The sequence below is a fragment of the Vicugna pacos genome, chromosome 1, assembly GCF_048564905.1.
Source record: "Vicugna pacos chromosome 1, VicPac4, whole genome shotgun sequence".
NCBI lineage: Eukaryota > Metazoa > Chordata > Mammalia > Artiodactyla > Camelidae > Vicugna > Vicugna pacos.
The window spans coordinates 41,366,530-41,374,691 of record NC_132987.1 but is presented as its reverse complement, the minus strand read 5'-3'; the positions used below and the strand labels follow the sequence as shown (position 1 = coordinate 41,374,691).

The 8,162-nt window shown below is 38.3% G+C and overlaps 1 protein-coding gene across 8 annotated transcripts in view; it reads left to right on the top strand.

Moving 5' to 3' along the window:
* Window positions 1-8,162, top strand: part of MECOM (MDS1 and EVI1 complex locus) — a 587,526-nt gene that overhangs the window by 320,000 nt on the left and 259,364 nt on the right. The gene's annotated exons all lie outside the window — the stretch shown is intronic.

The window sequence follows — 8,162 nt, the reverse complement described above, 5'->3', positions numbered from 1 at the left end:
CATTTTTTCTTAGGGTTAGAACTTTAGAGTTACGGATTGAGCAAAGAATAATTTTAAAAATTCTGCTGGTTCAAGATGAGGTTTTCTCATATGTTTCCTTCTAAGGATGACCATTGTGTGATGACATAGGACCTGCATGGCAGAGCAGGAGGGAACCGGCTTCTGGAGGGAGACTTCCCAGGCTCGGATCCTCCTCAGGGTTCCATGTGCTAGTTGAATAATTTGGGAGAAATCACTAAATTCGCTAACCCTCTGTTTATTTATATGTAATATGGTGATAATAATTATACCTATCCAATTAGGGTTGCTGTGAAGGTAAAATGTGACATTGTGTGTTAGAAGTCTACTAAAGAAACTTCCACCTGGGAGAAGAGCTTAACAGGTGGAAAGCAACAAGAAAAGCTTGGCTGAAATACAGCTCTAGCCTAGGGTCATTAGGTAGGGTGAAGGCCAATGTATATTTTACTTACTGATTTTTATAAATGATGCTCTTTCTCCCACTTTTCTTTCCTGCAAGTTCAGTTATCTTCAGAATGGTCTAATTACGTGCCTCTGGGTTTATTTGAAAAGGAAGCACTGATTGTTTCCTAACTAACGATTAGAACAACGATTCAGGAGGGATTCATAAATTTATTTTTAAGCCAAAGAGTTAATTTGGGTGGCATGTTTTTTTAATAGTCTGAAATGGGTGATTGGAGAAAGAAGGGGAAGTTCTGTTTCTTCAGAATATTGTCCTTTAACACATTTTCTTTGCCTATGTTCACTGTCATTGGTCATCATAAAACTCTGCAAGTGAATGTAGGTTAGTTGATGGTGCACCTATCAGGTGCCAAACCCTCCGTTGTATCCATCTCACCCAGAATTGCTCCAGGTTACTTTGACTGGGTAAAATACCAGGTATGAACTTGGCTTTTCTTTTTCTCCCCTTGAGCATACACATATTCAGACTTAGAAAAATAATGACATGAGTGGACAGCAAATTTCTCTTATGTTCTGTTAAATAGATGGGAAGGAATAGTGGAAAGAGATTTTACTGGAGTCAGAAATTCATTAAATAATTTTAATTCAGTGCTTTGACAATACATTATATTCTAGCAATGTAATCCTGAAATGTGATATTACAATGAAAGTGTGCCTCCCTATGTCATTGAAAAAGAAATAGTTCTCACATGTGTAAGTTTGATTTTGAGTTCTGCAATGATGCCTTACCTGTTAAAACATGCAATCTATATGCTAACTGAAACATGGATATCCATTAAAACAACAACATCATCATGCTTTCAAGATACCTAACAACTGAATTCAGAGTCAAAGGCTGACAATCAAATAATGTTTGGTAATAAAAATGGGGTAATTTGGGATTTTAGAGATATATACCAGGTATCTTTGAATGGCAATATTTTTCACCTGTTTCTCTCTAGGTCTATTTGGGCCAAAAATGAATTTTATCTGGTTTGGCATTGTTTTCAGAGAAAATGCTTATTCATTAGTGAGAAAACAACTTCACTTGACAAGTTGCATATCCTTAAAGCTAGATAACTAAGTGAAGACTTTTGTCTTAATAATTTTTAAAAGAATTGATTCCAACAGAATTATTCTACCAATTATCCAAAAGATAACCACCCAATATCTTTAATGGGTAGTTGGGGAAGAAAAATATATTTAATAATAAATGTATAATCCCATAAAACCTTACAATTTATTAGATTTTTGCAATATTATTTAAAAGATGGCAAATATAGTTTGGATATTCAATTTTACTTTGATAATTAATTTGAGAGGAATTAAGAAATAAGATAATACCAAGAGAAAAAGTAAGGCTTAGTTAACAGGACTCTGAACATGATTGTTACGGGGGCCCAAGAAGATGTTATAGATTCTCTTAAGCATAATGATATCAGGAAAAGAATATGCAATTAATTTTATTCATCTTGTGCTTCCAGAATACGCAGTAGAAACTAAATCTCTGGTTGTTAAAAGAAAATAGAAGTTTACTCTTCTGAAGCACCATGAACTACCCCTAGTTTTGACCTGGACTCCCGAGGGTTCCTTCCTTCTGATCTGAAGAGATCAGAATCCCATTAGCTGCACCCACACATGCTCTGTCAATCAGAGGCTTGTCCATCTTATACTTTCTTCCATGAAAAGTATTGATGAAGTTCACCATGTCTACTCATCTTATTGCTGTTTTGACAACTTCTAGCATTCCCAAAGTGCAGCTGAAGATGTGGGCAAGTCTAATATCAAACATTTTTTAAAAGATCCCCCAATGTCAAGAGTTTTTTTGTTTCACTCTGCCTGCCTTGGTGATCAACTAGAATTTGCATGTGAATCACTCATTTTTCAAAAGCATATTGGGTGATGTTCTTCAAATTGGAAGTGTATCCCACAAAATGGACCAGGATGAGTTTCTTTCTTGTTTATTCACTCCCCATGTCTGCGTGATTATTGCTTCCCTCGTTAGTTAGTTGCTAAATCGATAGTAAAACCCATGGGTTCAAAACATGAAGTGTTCAAAAAAGATCCTCTTTTAACAGATTTGACAATTGGCTCTAGGATTTGGTTAGTCTGGGGGCTGAGATTCTTTATAATGCTTTGTTTCTCTAGAGCACTTATTTGGGACCACTGCCTCACACATTCTGTTCTCTAAGCTTTTCCCTTGAGGATAAGTTAGGAAGCAGTGGGAAGCAGTGAGAAGTAGCTGATTCAGAGCTATCTTAGAAGGATCAAAGCGTTGGTTCAGCTTCTATGCTCCCTAGTTTGTTCAGTGTAGCGATATTGAGAGAATTTTTTTCGAGTAACGTTAAATAGGTAGTCTGGAGAAGTGGGGACACTGAGAGGATTTGTATACTATTTCATCAGTATTTTTTGATGAAGTGCTTCTCTTTATACATAATTCTGCCCAGGAATTTTAAAAACTGAATTAATATGTCAGCTAATTACTGAAAATTTAGTTAATAAATAGCATTCTTATTTTCGCTCTGGCATATCTTTTGGCCTTTCATGATGTAGCTGAAGCTAAAGTTAGGTCGAATAGTGTATGCTTTTAAAGAATGTTTTCTACGTGATAATTAGTAGGATTGTCAAATCCCCAGATCACAAAGACCAAGAAGTGGTGAGCTATCATCATGACAAAGAATGATAGAAAGCGACGTGTGTGTGGGTGTGTGTGTGTGTGTGTGTGTGTGTAGCAAATAGATACCAAGAGCTACCTGTTAGGTTGTCATTTCTTTTAAGTCTCTATTTGACATAACAAGATTTTAGTACAGCATGAGAAGTTTGACAGTACCTTTGATGCAAAGGGACTTTTTCTTGTACTGATGGAAGGTAAACAAACGTTACAGAGACATAGCTTGCTTCACTGAGCAGCTCCACACCACAGTGTGAGCTGGGTCCACATGACCAACGGAGAAAGTCTGAGAGTTTCTCTGAGGAACCTTCATGGCCAGGAATAAGGCAAGCAAGTTCAAGGACAATTAGAAGTTTATTCTATGATTGTTGGTCATGTCACCTGCTTCCAGTATCTACTACTTCCAGATCCAAACTCTATCACACTATTAAGCATTATCCCATCAGCTTTCAGCCCAGACTTTTATTCCACCAGTTAAATGCTGCCTGAGACACAGAGATAATTTATACCTCTCAATGGAATTTTAGGAAGTCAGTTGTAGAACGTCATCTGATACAAAAATGATGTCTCCAGAACTCACTCCGCACAACCTTACACACACATACACACAAAAATACATATGCTTTCTTGTGTTTTTTTAATTGATTGATTTAGAATCAATTTTTTTTACTGAAGTATAGTTGATTTACCATGTTGTGTTAGTTTCTGGTGTACAGCATAGTGATGCAGTTTTATATATATTCTTTTTCATATTCTTTATCATTATAGGTTATTACAAGTTATTGAATATAATTCCCTGTGCTAAACAGCAGGACCTTGTTGTTTATCTATTTTAAGTATAGTAGTTAATATCTAAAAATCCCAAACTCCTGTTTTATCCCTCCCCTCCCTTTCCCCCGACTGGTAACCATAATTTGTTTTCTCTGTCTGTGAGTCTGTCTCTGTTTTGTAAATAAGTTCATTTGTGTCATTTTTTAGATTCCACATATAAGTGACATCATATGATATTTGTCTTTCTCTGACTTACTTCACTTAGTATGATCATCTCTAGGTCCATCTGTGTTGCTGCAAATGACATTATTTGTTTCTTTTCTATGGCTGAGTAGTTGGAATCTTAATTTTGGATTTGGATTTTGGGTCTAAGCATTTTGGATGTTTGGCCCTGATACTTTCTCTGTGTGACTCATATAAAGTTGTGTGTGACCCACCTCCCTTAGAAACCAGTAATAAACAAATCTTTTTCAGAAAATCAAAGGGGATTTTGTTTATAGTGTCCTTTCTCCCTATGTACCCCTGTCATCCACTCTCTTACTCTTTCACTATCTCACACATCCAGCAGGTGCTGCTTTCAAAGACTCTCCCCTCTTGAACATTATCCTCATAATCCAGGTCTTTCTTTCTCTCTTTCTATATATATATTATATATATATATATAATTATGTATATATAATATATAATAATACATGTATATAATTATGTGTATATGTTATGTATACAATTTTTATATATTATTATTATATATAAAACATTTTAAGACATATAGATGAATTTACTCAATGTGGACTTTTTCCATTCTAGTATTACCTAATAAAGGTTACCTAGTATCTGGACTTGGCTGGTAAACAAGGACCCAGCCGTGGATCCAGGACAAAAGGTTCCTTCCTCCCTGGGGGTGGGATGGGTGGAGGATGATGATTATAGATACTTCTGCTCTGAAATCTCTCTTGTTCCTGCCACATCCCCACCGAGAATTTTCCTCATGCATAGGAAATATGCCCTTCTTTTCTGTGGCTGTGGTTGTATTTTCTCTGACTTGTATTTCCTGTGACTACTGGCCAGGCGGCTCATGTCCCAGATCCATGGGAGGCGGGTGCTGGCAGTGGTATTTTCCTCTGACACTGCAGCTGACCTCTCAGGCTCCCCAGGTGTGCACAGCATGGCACAGAAACCTCCATGCCTGGCAGCAACAGGTGTGGATGATTTGTGTTTTCCTTTTTTTCATTTGTTTAGATTCTTGTGGTAGGAATTCAGCAGGTGTGTGATGGCTGCACAGAATCTCCACCCTGGCACAGAGGCCAGCTGCCCTCAAAAAAAGATGATCTTGTTGGTCTCGCAACACTGCCAGCTTGAATCCCTCTTTTCCTGGAAACCTCACCCAAAGGCAAGACTCTGCCTAATCGATGAGTTAGGATAACTTCATCTCAATAGATGAACCAGAAGAGTCTCCTTATAGGCACCTAATCTACAGGTAGGAGCAGGTTACCTGGCCCTGCCCTCCTGGACTTTTCTTCTTTCTTCCTTTCTAACTTGAGCTGGTATCATTCCAAGTACAGGAAAATGATCGGAAACCCTGGGCTTGGTTTGCAAAGAGATATAAGCCAAGCTAGGATGATGTTGTTGAAGTGTAAGTTTCTGCTCCTTTGACTGAGACTAAATGTAGGAGCACAGGTGGAGTGTGGGTCTTGGTAGAGTTTTCCACCTTCCTGCGATCCCCTCAGGAAGTCACTAAGCCTGGGACCAATCAGTTCAGTAGCGGGCAAGGTTAACTTGGAGCTTATGCCAGACCATGTGGAGCTTTAGTGAAGGGGTAGGGGAGGTTAGCTACAGTAACACAGAGGGAACCAGGTAGTTAGAGAAGGAGGTAACCAAGAGCCACTGCTGTCAGTCTGTCAACACGTGGTCCTGGGCCATCAAAACTTTCCCTCTCCTCGTCCTCATTAACCTCTCAAAGATTTGCACCGTGGCTTGCTTCTCTTGGCTAGGTCACGGTAGCTAAAGAAATAGATACATACACCTTAGATTACTCAGTTTTTCCTTGTCACAGACCCTTCCCCAGTTTTCCTGTAGAGACAAGCTTGGAGTTTATTTGATGTCAGTGTTACTCACATACACGTAGTACAGATGGGTGTTTTGAGGACAGGGGGAGGCCACACAGTGATTGGCTGTCTGGGCCCTATACCTCTCTGGATGTAGACATTGCTCAGCTATTCCCTTTAGGTAACCCGTGTCAGAGGAGGATGTGTCTCGGAGGGCGGCAGATGGGATCTGTAAGTCATGTTGGGGAAAAGGGTGTCGTGTGTGAGTGTGGGGTAGTCAGCAGACCAGGCTCTCGCCCCGCGTCTTAGCCTTTCACAGTGCAGATATTTATGTTAACATACGTCTGATGGGACAGCACTAGCTGAAGAGAACTGTTGTCATAATCCAGAGAAGTAAACATTAAACATCGTATGACCCCTTAAAATCAGTTTTACAGCTGTTATACTTTTGTTGTGGCATTTCATATGTTTGTCTTTAGCTGTTGCTAATATGTTATTTTAATCACGGTATCTCTTGATAATCAAGTTCTTCTGTAGTAACAAATAAGTAAGATTAAAACCCTTTCACTGAACTCCAGGACTGAGAGTGGTCAGTCATATGTCCAGAAATTGATTAGAACTTACTTTATATCCAAGTCAGTGCCCCCTTAAGAGATGGGGAGGGATTAAAAATAGCTCTTTTGCCCAATGGATGATACTGAAAAAGAAAAAGAATTATCATTGTGTTTAATAAAGGAACTGACAAGCAATCATAATTCTTTCCATTAAGTAAATATGTTAGAAAAATTTATTATGAAATGACACATTATGCAAGCCAGGAATCAAAGATGACATCCTTGCATTAAATACGGTAGATGCCATTAAGGAAAACAGTCAATATGTCACCAAGCCACGGCCTGTAAAAATTAAATTGATTTGGTAAATGTAAGTAAGATAGATCTGTTTGCTTTCATCATCAATTTTGAGTGGGTGAACAGGTGATGTCACCAACCTGGGAGCGATAAAGATGCAGGACCATCTGGAAAGGCAGGTGATGAATGGGCAACTGCTTTTGGATAGTGACAGTGCTGTGGTACTTTGTCACTTGGGATGCAGTACTTAATAACTTTTCAATACCATCATAATAAATTTCACTGCCTTATTAATATAGAAATGGTGAGTTATTACTGTGATGGTGAGTGTAAATAACTGGGGATGCAGCCGTCAAAAGCTGATTGTTTGGGCATGTTTCTTTAAGCAACACAGTTGACTCGTGATAATCAACCTATGTCTCTACCAGTAGAGTTTATTGCACTTGTCAAAGGAAAAAGTAGTATTATTCAAAATTATATGAAGTCGTAATAAACAAGTTTAATATATTATCAGACTTTTCCTGTAAGTTTCCAAACACAAGGCAGTAAATCATTTTTAATAATGTCTTTTCATGTAAAAAAAATGTTCTTATACAGTAATAATGTCCTTTCCTAACTGTTAACAAAACAGTCGACTTCTTTGTATGTGTTTTAAAGGGTAATTTTATTTGTACTTTTCAATCATTTTCTTTTGCAAATAAAGAGCTAAAAGCGGGAACCTTAGAACATTTCGTTAACAAGCTCGAAAGTTGCTGAGTACAGGCCATGTCACACGTCTCCATTTTAATTGAACAGATGTACTTAAGAGTAAACCACAGCAAACGAAGTACAGACAAAATTATAAACACGTGTCACTAAGAAGCAGGCAGGAAAGAGCCTCTGATGAGCATCTGTGTGTATTTTATGAAGCCAAAGACTGCCACTTCATAAGTTTGTCACTGATGTCTCCAGTTTAATGAGGAGAAACAAAATCTGTAGATAGGTGTAAGCTGAAGATGAATTATGGGATCAATCACTTAGCAGCATTCAGGGTGTCAGCCGTCGTGCGGTGGGAAAATAATTAGATCTGGGATGCTGTTCGTCTTTCTATCCCGGGTGTTCAGTCTGGGAGGGAATATGGAAAACTTCCTCTTTTATGTCACTGTGGTCTTTATATTGTTTCTTGGCCAGGCTGACTTTTAATTCTGACATTGTCTTTCAGGCTGCAGTCTGCCAGCCTCTTAAATGAAATGCCTCTCCACCATTTCTATTACTGCTGAAAAGAGAGCCAGCAGTCTATTAACAGGCAATAAAGTTCAGGAAGCCCAGGACTCATTTCTTGGGTCAGAGGTGAAAATTGCATACGAAATGAAACAAAGGTGGGCC